The 11,407-nt window shown below is 47.2% G+C and overlaps 1 long non-coding RNA gene across 1 annotated transcript in view; it reads right to left on the bottom strand.

Moving 5' to 3' along the window:
* The window catches only part of LOC106149396, a 5,996-nt gene extending 759 nt beyond the window's left edge, over window positions 1-5,237 (bottom strand). The window contains exons 1-3 of the long non-coding RNA XR_001235555.1: window positions 5,066-5,237; window positions 1,446-1,549; window positions 125-229 (exon numbers count right to left, since the gene is read on the bottom strand). This is a non-coding gene — a long non-coding RNA (uncharacterized LOC106149396). The remainder of the gene's footprint in view (window positions 1-124; window positions 230-1,445; window positions 1,550-5,065) is intronic.
* Window positions 5,238-11,407: the final 6,170 nt, after the last annotated feature.

Raw genomic sequence — 11,407 nt, 5'->3', positions numbered from 1 at the left:
CACACACACACACACACACACACACACACACACACACACACACACACACGGGTACCAGGTTTATCTGATTTCAACTGTGAAGGAGAGATTCCCATTATAGAAGCTGAGGGACTTAAGTACTCACCTGAGTAACCGGCAGCTTTAGCATTCTAACCCAGGCCAATTTGAGTCTAAAGGCAGGGTTCATTTATGCTTCCACAGCATGTGTCTCCAGAGCAGAAATTCTTAACTGAAATCCATAGACAGAATTGCAAGGAGGCCCGCAGATGAAAAAAAAAAAAAAAACATTTTTATTTTCTCCTGTTTCTGACTGATATTTAGCATTTCCTACAAATCAGAATGTGGGTGACAAACAAGTACCTGAGACTTTGGCACCGTTAGAAATCACACAATTTGATATCATATCAGAATTGTTATAGCTGTCTCAAATTGTGATTCATGTCCATCACTATTCCAAAATGTCAGTACAGTAATTAACAGACCTACTACAGGATCTCGCTATTTCGTTCATTAATAAAGAAGCACTGTGGTAGGCAGGGGGCTCCCAAAAAATAGAATTCTGCTGGTCAGCATTTACCAGTTGCCCTGGTGTAAATACTTCTACCTTTGTTAATGTTAAAGGTGGCTACATTTAACAAGTGGTTTGCAAATTTCCTAAGAAGAACAAGACAGCTCTAGCACATCATTGGCGCAAAAAATGGGTTTTCCTAGGCCCATGTCCCCGCAAAGCACCTCTCTTCCCTGAAACTTCTGCAGCCTTCGGTGTGGTACTACTAATAATAAAAATAGATTTTTTAATATGCATGTTCGGTTCTGACTCTAGTCTAAGCATAATCATAGGCACTTAATGTGAAATATCTCATTTAAACTACCAACAATCCTACAAGGCGGATATTATTGAAGTTGTTCTAAACTGAAAGTGAGTACAGAAAGGAAAAGATGTGGTTTTCCTCCTGGAAACATTTGGCAAAGTCTGGAGACATCCTTGGTTGTCATAACTGGGTTTACTACTGGCATCTAGTGGGTAAATGCTGAGAAGCATCTGACAACAAAATATAGAACACACTCCCCATCCAACAAAGAATTACCCAGCCCAAGATGTCACTAGTGCTGACATTGAAAAACAAAAATTTTTTTTGAGACAGGATTTCACTACACAGCTCCAGCTGGCTTTGAATTCACTTTGTAACCCAAGCTGAGCTTGAACTCACAGTGATCCTCCTGTCTCAACCTCCCAAGAACTGGGATTACAGGTGTGTGCCACCAGGCCCAGCCTCTCAAAAATTCTTTACTACTGCTATTCCCTTTTCAAAGAAGGGAAAACTGCAGTCCATAAGGTTACTTTGTCCAAGTTCACACAGTTTTCATATGGTAAGTTCTGTATGAGCACTAGTTCCCACCCTCTCCCTGACTTCCCCTCAGTAGTTGTAGGGAGAATCACTTACCAGAAAGAATGAACCTGCTGGGCTTCACCTTGGCAATATGAGTCCAAGACTTGTCACTTGAAGGCTCCAGCACTAGGTTTTGGTGGTTCCAACCCTAGCTGCTTCTGAAAAGCAAGGACATGTAGCCCCAGAAATCATTCCCAAATGAGATCAACCAGATGGCCCACTGGGCTAGGTGTCAGTCACTTTTCTTGTTCCTAGGACAGAAGACCTGACACTCACATCTTGAGAGGGGAGAGGTGTATTTGCTTCACGCTTTTAGTCCAGAGTTGGCTGGCTCCAAAGCTGGATGGCATGGCAGAGGGGAATAGCAAAGCAAAGATGCTTAGCTCATGGCTGTCAGGAAGCAAAAGCAGAGAGTCAGCGCCAGAGAGGAAGGGTCAGGGAGCAGATATAATACCCAAGGTCATGCCTCCATGATCCATACAGACACCCCCAGAAACGTACCCCACTGGTCCCCTAGGAGGCTTCCAAGCCAATCAAATTGACACAGTGAAGTTTAACCTCCAGAGAGGACATCATCTCAGAGATACCAGCAAGGCAGGTGGTGAGGCACTGCAAAAGGAAAAGGTGATGTAGTTTAGTCATCAAAAGGAAGTCACTGAGGCTGGGGCACAGAAGGTAGAGAGCAAGGCAGTTCATCACCAAAATGTAAAGAGGTCAGCCGGGCCCACTGGGCTTTGTAAGACTACGTCCCCTCACAGTATGTGCATAGGACCTTCGGTCAGGTGCTACAAAGTGAGCCCCAAGGGCCGGGCGTGGTGGCGCATGCCTCTAATCCCAGGACTCAGGAGGCTGAGGCAGGAGGATCACTGTGAGTTCGAGGCCCGCCTGGGCTACAAAGTGAGTTCAAAGCCAACCTGAGCTCCTTAGTGAAGCCCTGTCTCAAAAAGGCAAAAAAAAAAAAACACAAAGTGAGCCCCAGTATATAAGGGATGAACAGTGAGTGGCTGGGATGAAGGAAGGCAGCTAGAGGTACCTGCAAGGACTTCTAGACTCTCCCTGCTCTCACCCACCTCCCTTAACCTAACATCTTCTGCCCACCCAAGATCCCCAGATGCCAGAAATCAAAATGTGTGTGTGTACATGTATATATGCGCAACAATGATGATAACCAAACAACCAAATGGAATTGGGCAAATTCTCAGCTCTAAAGTCAACCACTGCACAGGGAAACCAGCAATGACTCCATGCTGAGAAAGTCACTCTAGGAACTGGTCATCTGATTAGCTTCGGCCCACTGATGCCTAATCACTGCACTGTTCAACAGCAGTTGGATGGGCTGGTGCTCCACAGCTGGATTAACTTTGCTGAGTGGATTAACAAACTAAGCTCTGCTCAAAGCCCAGAATTCCAGACTGAGAGTCTCCGCTCAAAGAGCAGGAGACACAGGAGGGTAGGAAGGCAGGGAGTTAGAGAGGGAGAGGAACAGAACAGGAGTCCTCAGTGTGGGCCAGCAGTATGTGAAATTCACATTTTCTTGTCTAATCCTTCCAGCCATCCATTTAAGCAATCTTGCTTCCCCCGTTATCCATTCAGTGACTCTATTAGATGCTGTCAGGTCCAGGGTTGGAAAGCAGGTCTTTCTTTTCCTCACTGAAATTCCCTCCCAAAGTTTGAATTTCACTGCCAGCAATTCAAGAAGCTCACGGTCCACTCAGAATTTAAATAAGTGAGCTGAGGAGCCACCAGTTGCCCAAGGCAAATAGAAGAGAAGAAATATCGCCCTGACATGGGGAGGAAATGCTCATCAGAATTTGCCTGAATCCTCTAGAAATAATGAATGCCAGGGTGAGAAAAAGTGTTGGGGACAAGGAGGTCCATTTAACAGTGTAAAGGGAATAATGTTTTGATTTGGTTTGGGGGTTGTTTTTAAGTTTTGGAATTTTTTTCATTTTTCTGTTTTGTTTTTTGGGTTATTTGGGGGCTGCTTGTTTGTTTATTTATTTGTTTGAGACAGGGCCTCAGTATTAGTTCAGGCTGGCCTTGTACTTACCATGTAGCCCAAGCTGCCCTTAAACTCGCAGCAATCCTCTTTCCTCAGCCTCCTGTGTGCTAGGATTACAGGTGTGCGCCACCCCACCAGCAGGGATAATGTTTTGAAACTATCAAATAGATTCATGACTTTTCATTTCCGTGGATCATGATGCCGTGTCCCTTTCCCCACTACCCCCCAACCCCATTAAATCAGACTTTAGCAGTTTAAGAGAAGTGAGATCGCCTGAAATAAAGAGGCCATAGCTCCACTTTGAGTCTGTATGGAGACAATCACTTTTTTTTTTTTTTTTTTTTTTTTTGGTATTGGGACTTGAACTCAGGACCTTGCACTTGCCAGGCAGGTGCTGTGCCACTGAGCTATATCCCTAGCTGGAGACAATTGTCATAAAAACTGGCCTGAGTGAGGGTAGAGAGAGATTTTGAATTCCAAAATCTCTTTCCATATCAAAGGCAGAGCTTGGGGGTTTAGGCCTGAAGTTTCTTGTAAGCAGAGGAGAGATGGGATTCAGTGGGTGAGGTCAGGAACGTGTCCTCCCCGCAAGGAGTATCCTCTTCTAGACCTGGAGGTGGAAGCCAGGAAGCAGGAACATGTACAGAAAATGTGACCAGAAAAAAGCCATGGCCTGCATCGTCGGGGCACCTCAGCCTGAGGGCCCATGTGGAAAGTAAAGAAATAGCTGAGGAATAAGGAAAGATCAGAGGGGCTCTGCAGTGCTGAAGGCCTGAGACTGGCCTTGAGGTGCCAGACGAGCAGCCGTGGTGCAGAGGAATGGCAGCAGGACTGGGGAATCCATCAGGGCTTAGTCCCCAAAACACAGCCTCTGCAAGCAGGACAACCACAAATAAGAGGTCTCATATTGGAATGAGAACCTACGGGGTGCAGGAAGACTTGGAGACATGAAGGAAATCAGAAGGTCAGAAAAATAAACAGTCAGGATCATGTCTGCCAGAAACAACGTCACAAGTGGACATGCTAGAGCTTGCATGAAAACCCAAAAGGCCATTCCTGTCTGCCAAAAGGAGACCTGGAAAAGGGAGACCTTCTGGGGAGCCACAGCAACACAAAAGGAAAAAAGAGGGCAGATTTGAGGGGTCCTGGGAAGTGGACCTGAAAGATCAAGAGTGGTGTAGCTGGGGCTGGGTGCAGGAGCACAGGCCTGTAATCCCAGCTACTGGGGAGGCTGAGGCAGGAGGACCCCAAGTTAGAGGCCAGCCTGCACAACTTAGTAAGACTCCATCTCGAAATAAAAACTAAATGAGCTGGGAATGTGGCTCAGGGGAAAGCATTTTCCCAACATGTGCAGTACCCTGAGTTCAAGCCCCAGTACCATACACACACAACACAGAGAGAGAGAGAGAGCTGAGGAAGGGTGAGGAAAGAGGAGCAGGACCAGGACAGAGTGAGGCAAGTGAGACACTCACCCCAGACACTGCTATCATTTGGATGTGTCCCCAAAATTTCATGTGTTGGAAACTTTAGTCCCCAGTGTAACAGTGTTGGGAAGTGGGCTTTGTCCTCAAGAACAGATTCATCCATTCATGGGTTAATGGCTCACTGGCAGAGTGGCTTAGTTACCAGAAGTCTGCAAGACAATTAGGCCGCCTCTCAGGAGCACCCTCACCTTATAATGCCCTATGGCGCCTCTGGATTCTGCAGTCACCACCGGCAAAAAGTCCTCACCAGATGCTGGTGCCATCTTCTTGGCTTCTCAGGCTGCAAAACTGTGAGCTGAATAAAACTCTGCTCTTTATAAATTATCCAGCCTGGGGCTGGGGCTTTAGCTCAGTGGTGCAGCACCTGCCTGGCAAGTGTGAGAGATCCTGAGTTTGATTCCTGGTTTCAAAAAAAAAAAAGTATCCAGCCTGTGGCCATCCATTACAGTCACAGAGGGCAGACGAAAGCACCAAATATAAGGTAGACCTAAAAAAAAAAAAAGTTAATAATCAAGGTAGTGTTTTAATGCAATAATTTTTTTAAAAAATCAAGATGAATGCAAAAAACCCATGATGAAGAAGAACATACTACTAAGTTTTTCCTTTTGCCTCAGGCTTCAGTATGACTCAGCTCAGCAAGGTTACTGATCCTACATTGATTAAAATTTTTGACATTTTGTTCATCATAGATTTTTCACATTACCTTTCTTTTTAATATTGTACTAAAACACTATTTGCTATGTTTTTTTGATGCCCCCTTAAATTTTGCAACTGAAATGACTTCATTGATCTCATCAAATTGTAGCCCTAAGAAACAGGTCTAGGAAAGGAGGTCAAGCAAGATTTATGTACTACACACATGTACTAGTTAAAAACCATAAAACATTGTATAAAAATAAAAACAAATTAAAAGGGCTACAGGTATAGTTTGACAGTAAAACACTTGCCTAGCGTGCATGAAGAGCTGGGCTCAATCCCCAATGTTCCAGAAATAAGAAACTAACTAAATACTTTTTTAAAGAATTAAATGAGATCACAAATGTAAAGTGCCTGGGCCAGAGTAACCTCCAACCCACGTGCAGCAGATGCTGTGTGTAGCTGGCTCATTGTCCAGGCCTTACCATTTCAGGGAATACCAGCTGGTGGCCACCAGGTGAGACAGGCTGGAAATGTTGGATAATTAACAGCCCTGGAGCAGCCCTCCACTAACGATCACAGAGTCAGTATATAAATACCCCAACTCCCTCATCCCTCAAACAGGAAAATTTCAAGATGTAATTTCAAGACTCATTTCCCAGAGTCCCCAGGTAAGATTATACTCCCATCACCCACAGGTAACTGGCTTGATAATATACCTGTATTTATCAATCCTGTGAGCTTGATAATATACCTGTATTAGATACCTGCCTGGTCCCTTCTCCTTCTCAATTTCCCACCCTCCTAATCACGGTTCCTCCCAGATCCACTGTGCATACCTGAATGTTTGTCCCAGGACCTACTCCCAGGACAACCCAGACTGAGGTGCACATGTCCTTCCTTCCTTCAGCCGCTTCTCCGTGCAAACGCAGAATGCTCTGGGCACACTTGGAGGTCTGAGCATCCCTCAAAGAAGAGACCCCCCAGCTCCCAGCCGTCTCCGGGGAGGGAGCTCTGTACCGTGATTGCCCGCCAGCGCTGGAAGGCCTGGATCTGAAATGGGCTTGGTCGTGTTTCTATAATCTCTGCACCTTGAGTGGAAAAATAATTGGCAGGCACCTCTCCTGGCCATTAATTCTTTACAGCCAACTCTGAGCCCTTGGGGCAAAAAGTGATTGTCTGCACTTACTGCCAGCCTGGCCCTGAATTCAGAACAGGGAGCTTGACTCCCCCTTTCACCCTCTTTACAGACGCGTCTCCTTGTGCCTTCCCCATCTCCTCCCAGAGCCTGAGACGGGGCAGAGATGGCTGCTTTGCAGATGGGAGGAGATGAGAAATGGCCATCAGTCCAGACAAACTAAGGGTTAAGGTCCCTGGGTTAAAAATCATGAATGGGGGAGGCTTTATTCATGCTTTCTTTTCAAAAAATATTTTTTTCATCATCCATACTTCTTATATTTTCCCACGATCTCTGTTAATATTCCCAATGACCTCTGCAGCGGGGGTCATTACTGTGTCCACATTATGAGTACAGAGGTTCAGAAAGGGGAAGGGTCTTCAGCCCAGACCTCAGGCAGAAGTCGATTCCGTGGGGGTACGCAGCCCATTCTCTTCCTGAAGTCGTATGTTTGTTCTCTTCCTCAGCAGTCATTTCCTGAGTGCCTCCTATGTGCCAGGCCCCGTGCTGCACAGCACAGTTACAGTGTCGATTTCTTTGGCTTTGGGTCCGCCCTTGACAGCAGTAGGGCACCCTTCTGGGTGTGTCTGTGTGGGTCATGGAAGCGTGGTTTGGGGTCCATATCTCGTCCCTCACTTCTTCCTCCCCAGCACTGTTCTGCTCTGCTTCCCAGCTGCCAGGAGCCAAGGAATTTTGCTCCGCCAAACCTTTCCACCATGATGGGCCTGCCTTGGAAGCAGCCAATCCTGTATTGAATCCCGTGAGCGAAAATAAATCTCTCATCCTTTAAACTGTGAGTGTCATATACTGTGTCCCAGCAACAGGAAAGCTGACTGATACATTGGGACCAAAGGAAGACTTAAGGATCAGTTTTTTACAAACACTTATTCCCTCTGGGAAGGAGAAATAAAATGTCTCCCATCCCACCCATTCTGTACACCGATAGTAAGCACATGTTTTTATCATGTTTATGTGTTGCCTGTGATGGTTTTAATGCTACCAGGGCAGTTTTTAACAGATGCAGCAAAGACACAGGGTCCACAAAGCCAAAGCACTTAATGCCTGGCCCTTTCCAGAAAAGTTTGCCTACAACTAGTCTACACCATGCCAGGCACTAAAGACAGAAAGCTTGGTTATTCAGCTCTGTAAGTTATCATGTCCATTTTACAAGTGAAGGTAAAGTGCCCCTCCACGGCTGCAAGCCACATCAAAAACACTGGTGACCACCAGGGCATGGTGGTGGGCGCCTGTAATCCCAGCCCTTGAGAAACTGGTGTTCATTCTATGAAACAGCTCACAAGCCCCCATGAAGAGTGGGCCACTGAGCAATGCCCTTATCCTGCCCCCCCCCATAAACCCAGCAAGAGTGGAGTGTTAGCTTTCTGTTACTATGACAAATACCGGAGGCAACTAACATCACAAAAAGAAAAGATTTATTTGTTCAGTTTTGGAGATTCAAAGTCAAACAGCAGGGTTAAGGACATAGCTCAGTGGTACAGCACTTGGCTGGCATGCAAGAGGTGCTGGGTTCAATCCCCAGCAACACAAAGCAAAGTGGACACCTGATTGGTATCTGCTGAGGGCAGTGGATGGCAGCACATCTTGCAAGCACTTACATCTCAAGCCAGAGGCAGAGAGAAAGAGGATGGGAGGAATTGGGCTTGCTTCCTCTACAACAATCCTCTCTCAAGAGTTCGCATACCACTATTCCAGTAATCTGAGGGCTTTCCATACCCGCTAGCTCCCCAAGATTCCACCACTACCTCCCAATAGCACCACCTGGGAACCAAGCCTTTAGTACACGGGTGTTTGGCGAAAACTCAGATCAGACCGAAGCCACAGCAGAACAGCCCCTGACTACCTCTAGGCCCGCAACCCCCATGTAGTGGACTGACACCTAGTGGTCAATTTATAACCCCGGCTGAACTGAGTAAGCATGGTGCCGGGTGTGGGAGGCCCACCTGAGGACTGTTGCCAGCAGCATAAGAGGCAGACCTGGTGAAGAAGAAGTTAGGCTGTTGGGAGCACAGAAAGGCTGTTGGAGCTGGCAGAAGCTGTAAGGAGCTGTTGGTTCTGTTGGAGGAGCTCATCATGCTGGCTTTCCTGATGAACTTGGCTGTTTTTATCCTCTGAGGAGCTTGGGACCTTGTTGGTAATGAGAATGGCTTTGGTTCACTTTGGGGGAGCTCTGGTCCTCACTTTGAGCATCGCTTCCTGGCTCCAGAGGAGAAGATGGTGCACTGCTGGTCTTCTGGAGAAGCTTGCTGCATTGGCTTCCCTGATGGGAACTCGGCCATCTTGATCATCGGAGGAGCTCAGGACCTCACTGTTGCTAAGGATGGTTGTGGTACCTTTCAGGGGAGCTCTGGTTCTTCTGAGCATCGCTTCCTGGCTCCAGTGCAGATCCCTCAGCCTGTTAGCACAGATTCTTCATCCCACTGGCACAGACTTCCTAGATTCCACCACTGACCTTTGGGCCTTCCCAGCACAGATCTTATAAAATATGTGTCCTGTATTATATTGTTCACCTTGCACAATAACCCCCAAACCATAACACCCCATGAGAAGTAGACCACTAAACAATCCAACTGGATGCCCCCATCCCCAAGCAGGAGTGGGCCACTGGGCCACCCCAGGTCTCTACTCTCCTTCACCTGACATCTGCCAAGTTGGTCATAGAGCAGAACCTGGTCTGGTCCCACCACTGCCTGGGTGTCCTTCTCCTACAGCATCTTAAGACCTCTTCTGTAAATGGGCATTCATGTGTTAATCCAAAACTGGAGGCTGGCGTAATTCTCTTTTGTTGGTTTTATTATTAAACCTCTGTGGGAAGGGCATAGTGACAAGCATGAAGGATGGCATGCCAAGGAGGATCTGGCAAAGACAGGGAAGATGACAGAGGGGACCAGCTGGAGTGTGTTGCATGACAAAAGTGGTCGGGCCAATTCACAAGAAGCTACACTCTTATCAGGGGAAAGTGCCGTGGAAATGGAGCTTCATGGGGAGGCAAGGTGACGTGCCTGCGGCAGACGCTGTCTGAGCCACTCTGTCCTCCCAGCATCTGCCTCCACAAGCCAAGGTGTGCTTGCTGGGAACACCTGCCTCTCTGCCTCAGGGCTTGATTTCTGGCTGTGGAAAAGTATTCAGCTACTCAAACAAGCTTGCAGTGTCAGAGGGTGAATGCTCCTGGAAGCAGCTCTCAACCAATGACAATTTCCTCTATCTTGGTTGGGAAGACACCGCTCTCTTCCCTGCATCTGAGATGTTTTCTGCTGTTTCTCTCAAAGTTTCTAGGGACATTAAGCTCCACTTGCCCACAGCTGTCATCATCCTGATGATCCACTTGCTGACTTCTGTGGAAATTATCTATAACAAGATAGAGTCTCTTACGTCAAAGCCTAACAAAATGGAGCCTGGAGGCAGTGCACCTATGTCTCTGGAATTATCACCAGAATGTCCTGTATACATGTCTACAAGAACCATGCAAAGAACTCCTCAAAAACACAGAGCCCCAAACAAGCCACTTGCAGGATCCAGATACGCTTCTTGAACAAGGACATTTATCCAGCAATGGCCTCCTCCAACCACTGATGGCGCTACTGCCTACTGTTGCAATGAGCACCTGTAATCAAGACATTAAAATATGTTTGAAAACAGCACCTACGAGCTTCTTCTTCCCTTGCCAGGGTAGTGGCACTTGCCTATAATCCCAGCTACCTGGGAGGCTGGGGCAGGAGGAGGATGCGAAGTTTAAAGACAGCCCTGTCAACTTAGCGAGACTCTCTCAAAACAAAAATAAAAAGGGGTGGGGTCTAGCTCAGTAGTAAGGCACCACCCCTGCATTCAACCCTCAGTAATAGAGGGAGGAGGATGCAGTCCCTTTCCCATTGCCCTGCCCCCCTCAGATGTGCCTGTGTACCTCCATTTGCAATCCCCTGCTATTCCCAATACACTGTTGCATTCTGGAGAACCTACCTCTCTAGTTTCTCCTTAGATTGAACTTCCTCCCGTTCCCTGCCCCATATCCTCTCCTACTGCTGTTTCCTGGGATTACTTCCCAAATAAATTACTTGCCCATTGAATCTTGTTTCAAGGTCTGCTTCCAAAAGAATCCAAATTAAGACAAGTACCAGGCACTGCTCATATCATCTCCCCTGACCCCACCGCAGCTCTGGGAGCTGGGATCATCCCTATTTTTTACAGATGGAGACTGAAGGGCTCATAGAATTCAACAGAACCCCAACCTGCAAGGGACCAGTGAGGGCCAGGGTGCTCCAGAGAGGTTGCTAGAGAGGAGATGCAAACCCTTTTTGGAAGCCCATTATACACTAGCTGTGGTTCTAAAAGCTTTACAACAAAATAACTTGCAAACTCTGACATAACTCCTTGAGATAGATACCATTTCTTTCTCCATTTTACAAACAAGGACCAGGCACTGAGAGGTTAAGATATGTGTCCAAAGTCACACAGCTAGCAAAGGATGGAGCTGGACCCAAGCAACCCAGCTCCAGACTCACTCTGTGGGAAGGGCGGCTTGAACCTGCAGAACTGCAGTGACTACAGGTGACCTCAGAGGCCTCCGCAGAGGAACGTGCCAGTGGAATCGAGCACTGGACGCAGCAGACTGCCGTGCCTGGCAGGTTATTCGGATTCAGATGTCCCCCAGGAGAGAGTGATTGGCTGGTAATCATTCTGGAGAGAGGCCAAATGAGACCAA

Source organism: Chinchilla lanigera, unplaced genomic scaffold (genome assembly GCF_000276665.1).
Source record: "Chinchilla lanigera isolate Chin_1 unplaced genomic scaffold, ChiLan1.0 scaffold00044, whole genome shotgun sequence".
Classification (NCBI taxonomy): Eukaryota; Metazoa; Chordata; class Mammalia; order Rodentia; family Chinchillidae; genus Chinchilla; species Chinchilla lanigera.
The sequence above is the reverse complement of the archived record's forward strand: the minus strand, read 5'-3'. Positions and strand labels throughout refer to the sequence as shown.